At 40.5% G+C, this 18646-nt stretch overlaps 1 protein-coding gene and 1 non-coding gene across 7 annotated transcripts in view; one reads left to right on the top strand and one right to left on the bottom strand.

The window, feature by feature from the left end:
• ATP11C (ATPase phospholipid transporting 11C) overlaps positions 1 to 18646 on the bottom strand; it is a 209373-nt gene that overhangs the window by 174947 nt on the left and 15780 nt on the right. The window lies entirely within an intron of this gene.
• On the top strand, positions 11202 to 11304 carry LOC111536257. Its single transcript, XR_002729689.1, has one exon. It is a non-coding gene; the product is annotated as a small nucleolar RNA SNORA18 (small nucleolar RNA).

The raw sequence follows: 18646 nt of genomic DNA, 5'->3' as shown, positions 1-18646 counted from the left end.
TACAGGCAAATAGAGAAGGCTTGGAGACTGGGGGATGACTGGACGTGGGAATGAGTAGATGTGGGCAACAGGTGGACACAGGAGCATTTACACAAATATATTAGGTTCCAACTAAGTGCTCCAGAATATTCACTGAAATATTTATTTTAATGTCAAATCCCTTCACAATTTAAGTCAACATTTGAAACATGTCAACTGCATACACCTGTCTCCCAATTAAAGTAAAACTTAAAAAGGAGATACTGAAAAACAATGGAGAAGGTCTCACTCAGCAAGAAATGATACTGTTTAGAAACTCCTACTTAAATAACAATCTGCTACTCTTGGTGACTTGTTTCCATAGAGTACAGTAGGGAAAGAGGAAAAATAGTAACTTATCGTGGAGGAACCTGGCAATCACTACTTTAGATAGCTGAGTTACGGCAACACCAGCGGTGGTAGATCATGCTGATAACATTCACCTTTGATATGATACGAAATGGCACTTCATCTCTCGTCTTCCAAAACTCAGTAACACCAGTCTAATCATGAGGAAAACATCAGACAAATCCCAATTGAGGGACATTCTACAAAATACCTGACCGGTAAACCTTAAAACTGTCAACATCACCAAATGAAGGAAAGTCTGAGAAACTGTCACAGTCAAGAAGAGCCTGAGGAGAAATGATGACTAAATGTAATGTGGGGCCAGACGCAGTGGCTCAAGCTTATAATCCCAGCACTTTGGGAGGCCAAGGCGGGTGGATCACTTGAGATCAGGAGTTCAAAACCAGTCTAGCCAATATGGTGAAATCCCATCTCTACTAAAAATACAAAAAAATTAGCCGGGCATGGTGGCGGGAACCCCCAGCTACATGAGAGGCTAAGGCAGGAGAATTGCTTGAACCTGAGAGGCAGAGGTTGCAGTGAGCTGAGATCGCATCACTGCACTCCAGCCTGGGTGACAGAGCGAGACTCCATCTCAAAAAAAAAAAAAATTAATGTGGCATCTTGAAAGGGACCCCGGAACAGGAAAATGACATTAAAGAAAAACCAAGAAAATCTAAATAAAGTGTAAACTTTCGTTTAAAATAATGTATCAATATTGATTCATTAATTGTGACAAATTACACATTACTAGTGCAAGATGTTAACAATAGGAAAAATGGGTGCAGGGTATATGGAAACTACATGATCTTTGTAACTTTTCTTTAAATCTAAAATGATTCTAACATAAAAATTCTTGTTTAAACACTTAAAAATATTTCTTGGTAATCTCAAGAAAGAATCCCCATTCAAACTCTGCTTCTAACCACATATCAGAAAGAGAATCAATGAAACCTGGACACCTGTTGTACAAGAAAGAAACCTGCAATTAATTTCCTATGGATCATCTAATAGTCATCAGATGGAAGTGGTTTTGTCAAAATAGTGTCTTTGAGTCAAACAGGAAGCAAATTAAAAGCTAGTGGCAAAATCGGGGATGAGTGACCTCTTTTAACAACGCAGTCAATGCATCAGCAACAACTTGATTGTGTGGTACAACCCTGGAGCCTGAACAGTCAAGAATATGCACATTCAAAAATTGCTAATGCTTCACAATGCTTTAGATACAAAATCAGAAACTACAATCTACGCTTTAGGGGGAAAAAAAAGTTTTGTCCTTTTACAATAAACGTTTTTGAAAAAAATTAAAACCCTCCAATAGTTACTATAGAATCCTGGACTTACACGGCACTATATACAAGTCAGAATTCAGGAGACAGAAGTTGGAGAACCCTTATTTTTTAAAGTTCAGGTTTGAGTTGACTTGTTTACAGTTCAGTTCGTCAAGTAGAGCTTGTTTACATTCCAGTTGACATCTGAAGACATCAACTGATAAAATGGGGAGGGGGCAAAAAGCAGTTCATTATCCACTGTTGGTCAGAAACAAAGCACTTAATTTTATAAATAGGTAAGGAGGTGTAAACTGGACTTTATACTTTACTTACCAAGTGTTGTGAATGTATGGGATCCCCCTCCAACCCCAAATTCTTAATATTGAAATCCTAACCCTCAATATGGTATTAGGAGGTAGGGCCTTTGAGAGGTGATTAGATCATGGCAGTAAAGCCTGGAGGAGTTAGTGCCCTTAAAAGAAGTCAGACAGTTCCAAAGTGAATGGACACCATCCTGTTTGAAAGGCTGCTACTTAGATCAAAGAAGGTAAAAACAGATCCACTCAGCGGGCTGAATTGCATGCAGTTTTTCTAACAGGGATGGAAGAATTGAACAATGGTGCAAACCCCTGTGTTTGGGTTTTTACTGACTCATGGGCAGTGACCAATGGCCTAGCCATACACTCAGACAAGAGGGCCATGGACACCTGGCCTATTGAAAGAATGCCCAAATGAAGCATGGCCCCGTGGAGATGTGAGGGGGCATTAAAGGAGAGTAAGTCAGTGCCCATCAGAACTCCCTTCCAGGTTCGTAAGTCGACTGGAATCGACAAGTAGATATCCTTGTGGTGGCCACCTGGGCCCAAGAAATGAGTGGATAAGGGGGTATTGTAGCACTACAGAGATGGGCTGAATCTAGACATGTTCCTTTCGCACCCTCTCAGGCACAAAATGCCAGAAAGAACTGTTCTGTTTCTCAGCAAAAGAGACAAAGGGGCAGATGGCTGATGGCTGTGGGGCAGATTCTCTGGTGGGAAGGCCCTGAATATAGCTGGCAACTGAGACTAATGCTGGTAGCCCTGTGGGGAGGCTAAAAATGGGACCTGACAGGAATAGACACTGACTCTGGAGTGGGCTTTGCTTGTCTAATGGAAGACGAAAATGCTCAGAGTACCAGAAAAAAATATAGAAGATATTGCATGGATTTGGATTGCTGGCCATCACTTTTTCAGACCAAGGAACACACTGTACAGCCCACAAAGTCCAACAATGGGTAGAGAGATATTCTCCTTAGATTAACAGTTTGACAGAGAAGTAGAATGGGCAACTGAAACCTTGGTTGTCTAAAACAGGGAGATAAAAGCATGAAGGGCTGGCTTACACACCTTCATGAGTGTGTGTGCTCACACCTCAACATGAGAGGGACTAGAGTGTCCCTGCTAGATTTTTTTTTCTCTGTTTTTCTGGTTTATCTGGGGAAGAGGGGTGGGGAAGATACTGGTATGAAAGAAAAATGCATCTTGGAACCCCAAAATCACTAAGCTAAAGGAAAAAGTCAAACTGGGGACTGCTTAGGGCAAACCTGCCTCCCATTCTATTCAAAGTCATCCCTCCGCTCACTGAGATGAATGTGTATCTGATTACTTCCTTTGGAAAGGATAATCAGAAACTCAAACAAATGCAATCTTTTGTCTCTTATCTACCTATGACCTGAAAGGCCCCTCCCAGCTTCAAGTCGTCCGGCTTTTCCCAACTAAACCAAGGTACATAGTTATTGATGTCTCAGGTCTCCCTAAAATGTGTAAAACCAAGATGTACCCGGACCACCTTGTGCACATGTCATCAGGACCTCCTGAGGCTGTCACAGACCGTCCTTAACTTTGGCAAAATAAACTTCCTAAATTAACTGGACCTATCTCAGATATTTGGGGTTCACTCTGATATGACTATGTAGTTCCTGCCAAGGAAGGACTGCATTAGCATAATGACTATAGTTTGTTCTTTCTTCCTCAAATCACTTCAGGAAAAAAATATTAATTTTTTCTCCCCTACCTGATGCAGTGGCCCTAGGACCAGGACTGCAAGTACAAGTGTTATAACAGCAGGGATGATTTCTAAGCAAAAAACTGAAACTATGTTTTTAAACCTTATGTCAAAATTTCTAAGGTCATGATGGATTTGCCTTCAATCCATCTAGCAAAATTGGGGCTAATAGTGATCGCAGCTATATTGCCTGGTGGTAAAAATAGCTCACTAGTTCTGCACCTTTGTAACCTTACCCTCTCTGAATGGGAGTAGACTGAGGAGGAGGTACTTGCCAGACTTGTACTGCTGCCTGTGATCTAGACCAGCACAGTGGCAATTCCAATGTCTCTTCCAATGTTGAAAAAGTTACGGTGCTAATGGAGAGAAGGAGAAATACTAGCTGAAATTAAAGAAATGAATAAATGGGATATTGATTGAGGAAAATTAAATATTATGTTACCAACTCAAGAGTCTCAGAGCAAGAGATAACACTGTCTATAAGCTCAATAATCCCAGATGCCTGAAAGGGTAAAGCTATATATATTTACCAAGGCCCCTCTTGCTTTTGGAAGCTGACAAGATTGAGAGGAAACCCACAAACAGGAGTGGCCTCATCCTGGAAGACATTCATATACTATGATGGGTTGAAGTAATTATTAATGACTGTGCATAGTATATACTTTTACGTGAAAAATCCATAGTCAAAAACCAGGGGGTAGCCTGTCGTATTACGATATATATTGGTTTTCATCCGTGGTTCCTGGCTCATAACTTCCATAGCCCTTGTTGTTGGGTGTGTTAGGACTCAGGGGCAGACCTCTGACCTTTTCCTTTCCTCCTTTCTTATTGTAGGTCTTAAGAGCCTAGCATGAGAGGGTCCCACCCTATACCCTGGGGGAAGGAATGCTGATGTCCTGAAGTTTCCATAAAAACCCAAGGGGTCGGGGTTCCGTGAGCTTCCAGATAGCTGACATGTGGAGGTTCCTGGAGGGTGGCACCCCCAGGGCAGGCCTGGAAGCTCTGAGCTTCTTCCCCCATACCTCACCCTATGCGTCTCTTCATCTGTATCCTCTGTAGTACCCTTTATAATAAACGGCTAAGCATTTTTTTAAAAAAATTAGCTATAAAAAGAATTTTCTTTAAGGCCAAAGAGTTTGCTATCCCTCTCTCTCTGATTTCAACCAGAAGACAGCAACTGCAAACCGGGAAGAGTGCCCTCACCAGACATCCTATCTGCCAGAGCCTTCATCTTGGACTCATCAGGCTCTAGAACTTTGAAAAATAAATTTCTGGGTTGTTTAAGCCACCCAGTCTGTGGTACTCTGTTACAGCAGGCTGAACTAAGGCAAAGTCAACCTTCACTCAGTGTTTTAATAGAACACTGGTTTTCAGTTTTATTACGCATCACCCTCACCCGGAGGGTTTGTTAGACTACAGATTGCCATGCCCTACCCAGCGTTTCTGGGGTAGTAGGTCTGAATCAGGGGCCTGAGAATTGCATTTCTAACGGCTCCCAGGTGATGTGATATACTCTTGTCTTTTGTAAACACTCCAACAAAATTAGAAAACTTATGATCAAGTGTAAGGACCTAAACAAAATTCAAAACTAAATTTACATAATTTGTGAATTTTCTGCTTTTTCTTTCGCAACAAATATTTTTTGAGCATTTATTCCAGTGCCCAGAAGTAGACTGGACACTGGCACTGGGTGGAGTAGTGAGTAAACTAAAACACATGCTTCTAATTAGCCGGGAACAGTGGTTCACGCCTGTAATCCCAGCACTTTGGGAGGCCGAGGCGGGTGGATCACCTAAGGTCAAGAGTTCGAGACCAGCCTGGCCAATATGGTGAAACCCCATCTATACCAAAAATACAAAATTAGCTGGGCGTGATGGTGGGCGCCTGTAATCCCAACTACTCGGGAGGCTGAGGCAGAAGAATGGCTTGAACCTAGGAGGCAGAGGTTGCAGTGAGCCGAGATCGCACCACTGCACTCCAGACTAGGCAAGAAGAGCGAAACTCCATCTCGAAAAAATAATAATAATTTTTTAAATGCTTCTTTATTTTTCAGATGTTGTTCTAGAGGTAGAGGGGGGCTAATAACTAGTCTCGTAATTCATTAATTACAATTGCAGGAAGAAGTACATAAGAGAAGTACAAGGTGCTATGAGGCCCTGTAAGATTGGGTGGTCTGACATTAGCCTGGGTCAGGGAAGGCTTCTTTAAGGAAGAGACACTTGAACTCAGTTCTGAAGGAGGAGCAGAAATGGGGTCCTCGGGGAGACAGCATTCCATATAGTGGGAAAATTGCACACAGTAGAAACAGAATATAGTAGGAGGGTAGATCCCTCAGGGAAGGCCAGAGATACTGTTGCAGGCAGGAATGCAGAGCCTAGCAGGCAGAGTAAGCAGTTTGAATCGTGCTCTAAGTATGAAAGGAGCTACTAGGGATTCTTAGCTGGAAACTAACTTAATGTATGTTTTAAAAAGAGTCAGCCTAGCTGCTTTGCAGAGATGAAATAAGAGTAGCAAGAGTAGATCCAAACAACAATTCAGGGGACCACAATCTGTGGAACTGGTGATGGACTGGGTAAGATGGAGTGAGGGAAAGGAAGAAAGATTCAAGGCTAACTCTACAAAATGCTGTGAAGTGATTAGCAGTGCTTTTTCCAATCTGAATTGAATTTTTCCCTATGGCATAGTGTGAGAGGAAAACAATAGATTTTATCTGTGCCTAGGAAAAGATGGGGCTTAAAAAATACTTAAACAGTAGGATGACAGATCAAATGTTTCCCTTTTCCAAGAATGGAAAATTCCTTTTGAGAGCATTATATATTAAGCTCGTAGTTAGCTTTAATGTCTCCTTTCACAATTGTGGAAGCAGACTGACAGGATTATTCATCTCATGCCATAGTCTCTGAACTATAGCAGCATCTTACTTTTACCTTCTCATGGCACTTGTCACTTTCTGTCTTGGATTTTCATTATGTAACAATGTTTCTTATCTCCCTTCAAAAACTGTAAATTCCCTAGTGAAACACAGTTTACTACAAAAATAAGAAATCCCAAAGACAATCTATGTACTCCAACCTAGGGATGTTGTAAGTAGGAAGGGGAATAGAGAAAAAAATAGGCAGAAAATTATTTTCTTTTGGCTCATTAAACAAATGAGTTATCCTTTAAAAAGTGATACAGGAAAAGTTCTGTTTTTTAAGTACTTATGTATTTTATGTAAAAATGTTTAAAGCAGCTATCAAATATAATTAAAGAAAATAGTAAAAGGTTGGAAAATATTGCCTGTTGTAATTGGAAAGGCTACTAAGCAAGATGTGGAAGATCAAAGGCAAAAATGAATGGAAGATCAAGGGCAAAAATGAAAATACTTCCCCTCTTTCATGTCACCACATCCTCAAACTGCACTGACAATGGCTAACTGAAGTTAACTAGAGCTCTACAGCAGACTCAGACCACAAATAATTTCTACCCTTAGCAAAAATCTATCTCCCCTCCCACCACCGCCCCCCCCCCAACAAATACCTCTACAGTCCAAGTATGTGCAACACTCTTAACTGTGTGGCAGAATCTCAGTTTCTCCCTTCTTTGGGAGCTAAGCTTTCCATCTAAGAAAATGCCAGGACAAGGGTGGGCACAGTGGCTCATGCCTACAATCTCAGCACTTTGGGAGGCTGAGGGAGGTGGATATGAGTTACTCAAAGCATATGTAGCTTGAGCCCAGGAATTCAAGACCAACCTGGGCAACACAGTGAGACCTCATCTCTATAAAAGAAAAAAAAAAAATTAGCTGGGGTCATGGCATATGCCTGTAGTTCTAGCTACTTGGGAGACTGGGGTGGGAGAATCGCTTGGGAAGTTGAGGTTGCAGTGGGCTGTGGTTGCGCCACTGTTCTCCAGCCTTGCTGACAGGGCAAGACACTGTCTCCAAAAAACAAGAAAAAAAAAAAAAGCCAAGAGAAAATGAGATACTTCAGTCCAGGTCCTAGCATAACTCATTAATTTAACATTCATTGGCCGAGCGTGGTGGCTCAAACCTGTAATCCCAGCACTTTGGGAAGCAGAGGCGGGTGGATCACAAGGTCAGGAGTTCAAGACCAGCCTGGCCAAGATGGTAAAACCCCGTCTCTACTAAAAATACAAAAATTAGCCTGGTGTGGTGGCAGGCACCTGTAATCCCAGCTACTCAGGAGGCTGAGGCAAGGAGAATCACTTGAACCCGGGGAGCAGAGGTTGCAGTGAGCTGAGATCATACCACTGCACTCCAGCCTGGGCAACAGAGTGAGACTCTGTCTCAAAAAACAAACAAACAAACAAACAACAACAAAAACAAAACAAAACAAAAAAACATTCATTAAGGCCTTGTATTACTTGCAGTAGGTGAAACTGTGGCGTAACGGTGTCTTTCCATGCTAACTACTTTCTGATGGGGTCTGATTAGGTCCAAGACTCAAGCATGTTAAAACCAACCATGCATTCTTATAGGCTTCATAACAACCCAAAATGGTATTTCGTGCTCACAAAACTTCATTTGGGGATTTATTCAAATGACACCTCAGTGAGGCCTTGGTCACCCTTTGAAAAACTGCAACTCTCAACCCTGACACTTTCTATCGTCATTCTCTGCTTTATTTTTCCTTTATCACTCATCACTAGCATAGGAGATATTACAATTATGTTGTTTACTGCCTGTCTCCCTGTCCACTGGATTGTCCTCCCAAATCTGTTCTTCCTTTCTTCCTGAACACTCTGGCTTTCCAACCAGAAACTACATTTCCCTGTCTCCCTTGTGGCTAGGGAGGGCCACGTGACTAAGATTTCTCCAATGGTATTGCGCAAAAGTAATATGTGAAAGTTCCTGTCACCTTCCTAAAGAAGCTTATCTTGGACTCCCTTTTCCTTCATGCTGGTTGGAACCTGAAAACCAAATGCTGTGAAAGATAGAATTGACCCTCTCTGCCTGGAATGCTGGATGGCCTCATAGAAAAGAGGCTGCTGGCCGGGCCCGGTGGCTCACGCCTGTAATCCCAGCACTTTGGGAGGCCGAGGGGGGCAGATCACGAGGTCAGCAGATCGAGACCATCCTGGATAACACGGTAAAACCCCATCTCTACTAAAACTACAAAAAATTACCCGGGCATGGTGGTGGGCGCCTCTAGTCCCAGCTACTCGGGAGGCTGAGGCAGGAGAATCACTTGAACCCAGGAGGCGGAGGTTACAGTGAGCCGAGATTGTGCCACTGCACTCCAGCCTGGGGGACAGAGTGACATCCTGTCTCAAAAAAAGGGAGAAGGAGACGGAGAGGGAGAGGGAGAGGGAGAGGGAAAAGGAAAAGGAAAAGGAAAGGAGGGGAAAGGAAAGGAGGGAGGAGGGGGGAGGGGAAAGGGAAACGGAAAGGAAAGAAAAGACGCTGCTTACCTTCTCTGGGTTGTTACATGCCAGAGAACCAAACGTCTATAATTTTTTGGCCACTGTATTTTGGAGCTCTTTGTTACATTATTTTACCCTGTACACTAACAACAGCTTCCTACATTAGAATGTAGGGACCAAAAGGTCAGAAATTTCTGTCTGTTTTGCTCATCAGTCCATCCCTAGCAAGTAGAACAATGCCTGGCATGTGATAGGATACTCAATAAATATGTGTGAATGGATTAAATAGACAACTTTATTATCATCACCCTCCGTATCTCCAAATCACCTTCACAGCTACCAGAAGTTAGATTACAAAACTCAAATGCTCCCAAGAAGTTCCTATATCCCATTCACTGCCATCTTCCCCCGGTTCCACTGAGTGTGCCCTTCAGCCCCACTAGCCTCATTTCAGCTTCTCCAATGTTCCTGACTCTTGCCCAACTCAGGGTCTTTGAGCAAGCTGGTTCCAGTATCTACTCCCAAACCCCTTTGCAGAAGTAGTCCTCATTCCTTCAGTTATCTGCTTAAATGTGATCTCCTCAGACAGAACTTCCAGTTACCCTATCAAAACATATTCTATTTCTGCTATCTCTGTATCCTATTCATAACACTTATGAAAATGAGTAAATAAAAAATGTGTTGGGTTTTCCATTCTAAACTGGATTATAAGGTCCATAAGGACAAGAACCACTTTTGTTTTTATTTACCACTTGGTCCCCATTGCCTAGCATATAGTGCCTAGCTGGTTATAAATAGGCAATAAAGGAGTAAATGAATGAACTTCACTAAAGATGTTGCGTGTTTAAGTATGTTGGGGTGGATATGAGTTACTTAAAGTGTATGTAGCTCTCCATAAATACAATATTCAAATGTCCTTGACTACCTTCTTGACAATAATGTAAGTTTCCATTTATGGGGCTGTAAACCAATGCACAAGCTGGCAGGTTTTTTATTGCTTTCTTAGAAGGATTATCACTCCCTCTTTCTACCACTAGTTTTTAGTTGCTAATAAGCAGGTAGAATTTTAATGACTCCTTTTGGTATGATGGACTAAGTAGCTTTTACTAGGATGTTTCCAATGCAGGCTCACATGGGCATATAATTTAAAATAAATGATTATTATACTTTAGGACCATGCCAACTGGCCTCCCAGGACCCAGGACTAAAGCTCCTCTGCTTTCTCAGGTCAAAGTTTCAGTTAATCAATTTGCTTCTAAATTATGTAACCTGAGATTGCTCTCTAAAACTGTGTGGGCACCAGCTAAACTGGGCACATGGAACAATTTGAGGGTACTCAGTGACAGAGACTTTAAATCACACTGGTTTTGGTTTTTTTGTTTTGTTTTGTTTTGAGACAGAGTTTCACTCTTGTTGCCCAGGCTGGAATGCAGTCGTGTGATTTTGGCTCACTGCAACCTCCATCTCCCGGGTTCAAGCAATTCTCCTGCCTCAGCCTCCCAAGTGGCTGGGATTACAGGCACCTGCCACCACGCCCAGCTAATTTTTTTGTATTTTTAGTAGAGACAGGGCTTCATCATGTTGGCCAGGCTGGTCTTGAACTCCTGACCTCAGGTGATCCACCCACCTCGGCCTCCCAAATTGCTGGGATTACATGATTGAGTTATTGCGCCCGGCCCACACTGTTTTTAAATAATGTTTCTTTCCTTCTGTATCTGGTCTGTGATGTGACGGTGGATATACAAACTTATGCATGGGATAAAACTGCATAGAACTAAACACATACACACACACATACACACACACACGAATACAAAATATGGAAAATCTGAAAAAGATTGGTGGACAGCATCAACATCAGTATCTTGGTTGTGGCATTATAGTGCAATTTTACAAGATGTTACCATTGGGGAGAAATTGGGTAGAGTACGTGGGATCTGTCTGCATTTTTTCTTACAACTCCATGTATATCCATAAATATCTCAATAAAATTTTACATCAAAAATGCTGTTTCAACACCGAAACTCCAGGATACTACAGAATTCAGCTGGTTACTGAAGAAAACAGGAAGGAAGACGCTGGGGAAATGAGAGAAAGAGAAGTAGGAGTAAATATGAAACTTCATAGCGGGAAAGGTTACTAAAAGAACACTGCATTCCTGTAGCCTGCACGTCCTTAGAAACGCCTCATAGAGTAACTGTGGTTTTACTTTACTCACAGGACTATTGCTAGATCTGTGGGAAAGAACTACAAGACAGTTGCTAAAAGGTTGAAAAAGACAGTTACTAAACATATGAAAGACCTGATAACCTACTTTTTTACCTTAGGTATTGGCATATTCCACACATCTATACTATTCTTGAGTGTGATCACTTAGGAATGAATATGATTTGAACTTATTCATGTTAAGACAGGGTGTCAAACTGAGAACCAGGCAGATCCACCACCTACAGTAAAAACGACCCTAAATTGGTTGAAGAAATTAGATCCCAAAGATTCTTGGTGAATTCTGAAGTCTTTATCAGTATATCCATATTAAAAGGAGATGACAGAAGCCAAAATAAAAGAACTATGGGCTGCCTGTAATCCCAGCACTTTGGGAGGCCAAGGTGGGCAGATCACAAGGTCAGGAGATCAAGACCATCCTGGCTAACATGGTGAAACCCCATCTCTACTAAAAATACAAAAAATTAGCTGGGCGTGGTGGCAGGTGCCTGTAATCCCAGCTACTCAGGAGGCTGAGGCCGGAGAATCACTTGAACCCAGGAGGTTACAGTGAACCGAGATTCTGCCATTGCACTCTGGCCTGGGTGACAGAGTAAGACTCTGTCTCAAAAAAAAAAAAAGAATTATGGGCTGACAGGACAACTGGATTAAAATAAGCACCAGTTTCATTAAAAAGGGCTAACTTGAAGATAAATCTTTTGACTCCAGCTTTTTAGAGGATCTAAAGTGACCTTGATGGACAGTGGAAGAAATCATAAAATGGAATTCCTTGAATAAAAATTTGTTGACTTTAAATAATTTTGCCTAATGTTACGGATACACGATTTAAAAAAAAAAAAAAAGTCTTTAAAAAAAGAAATTAGAATCAGCTGGGCGTGGTCGTGGGCGCCTGTAGTCCCAGCTACTAGGGAGGCTGAGGCAGAGAATCGCTTGAACCCAGGAGGCAGAGGTTGCCGTGAGCAGAGATCGCACCACTGCACTCCAGCCTGGTGACAGAGCAAGACTCCATCTCAAAAAATAATAATAAAAATAAAAATAAATAAATAAATAAAAAAGAACACTGCATACTCTGAAAACACAGTCACATATCTGAAATCTGCTTCAGCTCACAGTATCAAAGAGTAAGAGAACAGAACATTTGTTAGGGAACATCTAGTTCCATACCTGCATTCTGAAGACCTGAAAAGTGAGGCTCAAAAAATAATTTGCAAAATGTTAAAAGTTTTAGAAAAAAGAAACAGGAGACTAGCTTCCCAACACTGGCACAGGGAAGAATTGCTTAAACAAGATACATAAAGCAAGCACCAGCCATAAAGAAAAAGACAGAAAAATTTAACTACATTAAAATTAAGAATTTGTCTATCAAAAGGTACCAAAAAAAAAAAAATAGTAAAAGGAGAAGGCAAAGTATCTTAGAGAAGATACCTGCAACATAGATAACCACAAAGCTTTAGTGTTTTGAATATGAAAAGGACTCTTAAAGTCAATATGAGAAAGATAAACCACCCAACAGCAAATAGTCAAAGGAGATAAATATATATAAGGAGAGAAACATATATGGCCCATAAACATATGCAAAAATGTTTAACTTCATTAGTAATCAGAGAAATGCAAATTAAGATCATCATGAAATAAAATTTCACACCCAATTGATTGGCAAAAAGAAAGAACTCAAACAATAGCAAGCGTTGAGAAAATATGAATCAATGGAAACTCATATAATTCTAGTGAGAATGCCCATTGGTACAACTACTCTGGGTAACAATTTTACCTCCTTTTGTAAAGTTGCACATTCCAAGACCTATGATTACATATGTGAGACTTCCTATATATACAGTTTTGTGTTTCTATGTATATGCATATCCTACACACACACACCCCCCACAAGAGAAAGACCCTTTAATAAAGACACACACAACAAAAGATACATATTGTTCTTAGCAGCACTGATCATACCAGGAAAATAAAACATCCTGCGAACAACCCAAAGGCCCATCGACAGGAGAACAGATGAATTCTAGTAAACTCCCAAAGTGAAATATTATTCAGCAGTGACAATGAATGAATTATGCCTACATAAAACCTTAAAAAGAATCTTAGCAGGCCAGGCACGGTGGATCACACCTGTAATAATCTCAGCACTTTGGGAGGCCGAGGGAGGGCGGATCACTTGAGGCCAGGAGTTCAAGACCAGCCTGACCATGGCAAGACCCCGTTTCTACTAAAATACAAAAATTAGCCAAGCATGGTGGCACATGCCTGTAGTCTCAGCTACTTGGGAAGCTGAGGCAGGCGAATCACTTGAACCCAGGAGGCAGAGGTTGCAGTGAGCCAAGATCGCACCACTCACCACTGCACTCCAGCCTGAGAGACAGAGTAAGACTGTCTCAAAAACAAACAAAAAATCTTAGCAATACTGAGTAAAAAACAATATGTAAACCATTTTATTTTATTTCTCAAAATAAGAAAGCTAAATATCTAAGTTTGTATACACACATGTTAAAACTATACTTTAAAACAGAATGATTATTACAAAAATAAGGCTAATGGTTACAGGGTGGTGGGAAGGCAAGGAGATGAGATAGGGAAGTAGTACATGGGTAGAATTGTATTGCTAATGTTATAATTCTCAAGTTGGGTAGTGGGCATGCAGGGGTTTATTTTATTTTTATGCACATATTTTATATCTATTCTATTTGCACTGAATATTACATTTTTAAATGACAGTTTCTTTTAAAAGGAAGTGATTTTTTACAAGGCTATGCTGCTCATTAGTAAAGCCACTATAACAAAGAAGTTCCCATCCCCATACCTCAAAAAACTTCCACAATGTGAGGTACATATTAGGAAATAAACAGATACTTGTTAATGCACATTGAATTTCATGACTACTTAAAATTGTCAATTTCAAACATGGATTCTATAAATACATTAAGAAGTCTTCTGATTTGATTACATATGATTTTATTTTGATAGCACTGCCTTCATTAGTATCTTTAATAAGTAATATGTCTGATTTTTTACAGGAATATTTTAATTGCACTGCCTGAAATTTCAAAACAGGGATATATGTCCTCCTGATACTTTTCATCGAGGTCGGGGTCTAACCTAACAAATGATTATGACTTTTAAAATAGACTTTATTTACAGATTCAATTTTCTGAAACTGCTCCCTTGCTAGGGCTCTCAGCCTTAGGTTGAATCACTGGCTGTAATAAACATGGCACCCAATTCAGCTCCACCAAATTACTACTTGTTCTCAAGTATATATACACGAATTGTCTACTTATTGCCTCCTACTGTCTTGTAGCAGCTGTCACTCAGCCTGTCCAAGGGCTGCCACTCTATCCAACATTCTGCAACTAATTAATTGTATTTATAAGTAGAGATGAGTAAGAGTGTTTTTGAAAAATAATGGTAGGTGACCACTGGCAAAAGCAGTGTTGATTCCCAGGAAGCTTGCCCATAATATTCCAGCATCAACAAAAATCCTCTCCTCCATTAGTGCTGTTAGCTAAAAGATTAATATAATTAGATTTGAGTTTAATTAATTCTAGAGCACAGTACTAACCAAGGCATGGGTCTACATTAGATCCTCAATCATTCAGATCAGTGTAAAAGTAAACAGGATATCCACTATTAAAAACCCATAAACAGTGTCAGGCCTCTGAGCCTAAGCTAAGCCATTATATCCCCTGTGACCTGCACGTATACATCCAGATGGCCTGAAGTAACTGAAGAATCACAAAAGAAGTGAAATTTAAATTGCCTGTTCCTGTCTTAACTGATGACATTACCTTGTGAAATTCCTTCTCCTGGTTCATCCCGGCTCAAAAGCTCCCCCACTGAGCACCTTGTGCCCCCGCCCCTGCCCGCCAGAGAACCCCCTTTGACTGTAATTTTCCCTTACCTACCCAAACCCTATAAAACAGCCCCACCCCATCTCCCTTCACTGACTCTCTTTTTGGACTCAGCCCACCTGCACCCAGGTGAAATAAACCGCCTTGTTGCTCACACAAAGCCTGTTTGGTGGTCTCTTCACACAGATGCGAATGAAACAGTACTTCCTAAAATTTGTCACTGTTCCCATTCAAAGTATATAAAATTCAGTTCAAACTCATTACTATTAAAGGGGAAACTGAAATTTGGGGTAGAGTACTGTCATATGTGCAATCAAGAGATGGAGACCCAAAGAGTAAAACAGATAAAAACCCAACAGAAAATAGTCAAAAGATTCACTCATTCCTAGACTCTAAGCCTAAACACATAGTACAGAAGTATAAAGCTGGGAGAGCACTTAGATATAAATCATCCCAGGAGCCCAGTTCACAGATGAGGAAACTGAGGATAAGGGCAATAGAACTGAGCCTGGAATTCCATATTTCTGAATTCTCAATTCACTGAATAATCTTGGAAAAGCCACTTACCCTCTCTCAGTCCATTTTCCCAGCTATAATGAAGATGTTGGACTACTAAATGGTCTCTAAGGTTCTTTAGTAGTTCTAGGATTCACTGAGCCTTACAGACCATCTAGCAGCCCAAGCCCTTTATTTTACAGATGGGGAGTCTAGCAAACTACAATTATTTATAGTAGAGTCTGCCATTCCTGGCCTATAGACACTTTAGATTTGTTCATTCATCTTCATATCATCCTAGGACATAAATGTGACAGTTAATTTTATGTGTCAATTTGACTAGGCCACAGCATGCTCAGGTATTTGGCCAAGCATTATTCTAGATGTGTCTGTCAAGGTGTTTCTGGATGAGATTAACTTTTGAATCAGAAGACTGAGTAAAGCAGACTGCCCTCCATAATGTGGGTCTCACCAAATCAGTGTAAGGCCTGAGTAGAACAGAAAGGCTGCTCTTCCCCTTCCCTTGACTAAGGAATAACTCCTCCTGCATTTTCCTGCCTTCAGAGATGAATAGTGGCTCTTCCTCAAGTCTTGAACCTACTCGTCTTCAGACTGGAATTTACGCCATCAGTTCTCCTTGGGTCTCCAACTTGTGGACTGCAGATGTTGGGTCTTGTCAAGCTACATAAACCCATGAGCCAATTCCTTACGATAAATCACTTCCTGTATATATCCTATTGGTTCTGTTTCTCTGGAGAATCCTAATAACCAAATGTGTATAATAAACTAACGCTTATACAGCACTTAAAACAGTTCCTGGAACTTACCACTCTAGGTTTTGCTGTTATTATTATGATTAAAAGGCAAAGAAAAACAACTTACAACTGTAACAATTCCATAAACCTGCAACATATCAATGAAATCATGGATCAGCAATTCAAGGCTCTGACTTAATTATTTCTGCACACAGATATCCTAACAAAACACAAATGCCTACACCGAAAGTAAAATTTTAAAAAAGATTTTTAAAAATTTCAAATTTTGACCCACATAAAATGATGAGATTAGCTCCATCTTTGTGCAATAAGGACTTAAATAAGACACTACTATCATTGCTAAATATCTGGTACCCCTTAAAGTTGCAATAAACTCACAAAAATAATAACATTAAAAGTACTTGCACCTCAATAAAGCTGTTTAAAAACAAATTTTGAAACAAGAATTTGAAAAACATATAGACAAAAAGTTATCAAAAGGATTTAAAAATTACACCGGGCGTAGTGGCTCACACCTGTAATCTCAGCACTTTGGGAGGCCAAGGCAGTAGGATCAAATGAGGCCAGGAGTTTCAGACCAGTCTGGTCAACACAGTGAAACCCCATCTCTACTAAAAATGCAAAATCTAGCCAGGCGTGGTGGTACATGTCAGTAATCCTAGCTACTCGGGAGGCCGAGGGACGAGAATTATTTGAACCTGGGAGGCAGAGGTTACAGTGAGCTACTCCACTCCAGCCTGGGTGACACAGCAAGACTCTACCTCAAAAAGAAAAAGAAAAAAAAAGATTTGATTAATAAACACTTCATTTGGTATTTATACTGGAGTATTTTTTAATTGACATATAATAGTTGTACATATTTTACGAGTACATTAAGTACTTTGAAAATATAATAGCAAATTGCTGAAGAAAATCAACGTTGTAAATGTGTATGAAACCACAGTGAAGCTTATAAAGCTAATTCATTAACTACATCACCAAATATGAAATAACCAAAATCATAATTTAAAAAGGCATGATGTACATATTATAAAACACAACATGTTGCCAGCGCGGTGGCTCACGCCTGTAATCTCAGCATTTTGGGAGGCCAAGGCGGACAGATTACCAGAGGTCAGGAGTTCGAGACCAGCCTGGCCAACACGGTGAAACCCTGTCTCTACTAAAAATACAAAAATTAGCTGTGCGTGTTAGCACACACCTGTAATCCCAGCTACTCAGGAGGCTGAAGCAAGAGCATCGCTTGAACCCAGGAGGCAGAGGTTGCAGTGAGCCGAGATCACGCCACTGCATTCCAGCCTGGGTGACAGAGCAAGACTCTGTCTTAAAACAAAAAAAGACTAGACATCACTTAGTCTTTGATCTCTCAGTCAAGCACTACAAGTCTATAATTATAAATGGGAAATAAGATTAGAAATGCAAATAGAAATCATATTTCATTTATTCAACAAACATTTAATGAACACATATTATGTCAGGCAGTGAAGCATTAGGGATATAGCAATGAGCAAAAATAGTCCAGGTCTTACCTTCATGAAGCATACTATATAGAGGAAATCTAGATACTAAGTAAGTTACCAAATACAGTATGCAAATGTAAAGTCAACTACAAAAAGAATAGGAAGGACACGTTCATAGTCACATGTGAACCTGGCATTGTGTGAGGGAAGGATTAGGGACAGCTTCCTTAGGGAAGTGATGATTAAGCTGAGCTCTGAGAAATGAGTAAGAGTTGAGACAATTGACTACAGGAGAGAAGTGCACCAGGAATATACAGTATATTATACAACAGTCCTGTGGCAGATGGAACACAAAAAATGAGGAAGGTTTTTTGCAGAAATAAAAAAATATACATCCATCATAAAATCCATATGGAATTTTAAGGCACCCCAAATAGCCAAAACAATCTTGAAAAAGAGCGAAGTTGGGGGTCTCGCAACTCCTGATTTCAAAACATATTACAAAACAATATGCAATCAAAGTAATCAAAACCACGTGGCACTGGCATAAAGACAGACACACAAACAGAATAAAATAAATATCCCAGAAGTAAACTCTCATGTACATGGTCAAATGATCTTTAACAAGGGTGCCAAAACCACTCAGTGGGGGAAAAGAGAGTCTTTTCTTTTTTTCTTACCCTGCCCCATGATGCTGAGAGAGTCTTCAAATAAATGGTGCTAGGAAAACTGGACATCAACATGCACAAGAATGAAGGTGGACCCTTATCTTATATACAAAAAGG

Source organism: Piliocolobus tephrosceles, chromosome 12 (assembly GCF_002776525.5).
Source record: "Piliocolobus tephrosceles isolate RC106 chromosome 12, ASM277652v3, whole genome shotgun sequence".
Taxonomy (NCBI): domain Eukaryota; kingdom Metazoa; phylum Chordata; class Mammalia; order Primates; family Cercopithecidae; genus Piliocolobus; species Piliocolobus tephrosceles.
Note: the sequence above shows the minus strand (reverse complement) of the source record. Positions and strands in the feature narration are given on the sequence as shown.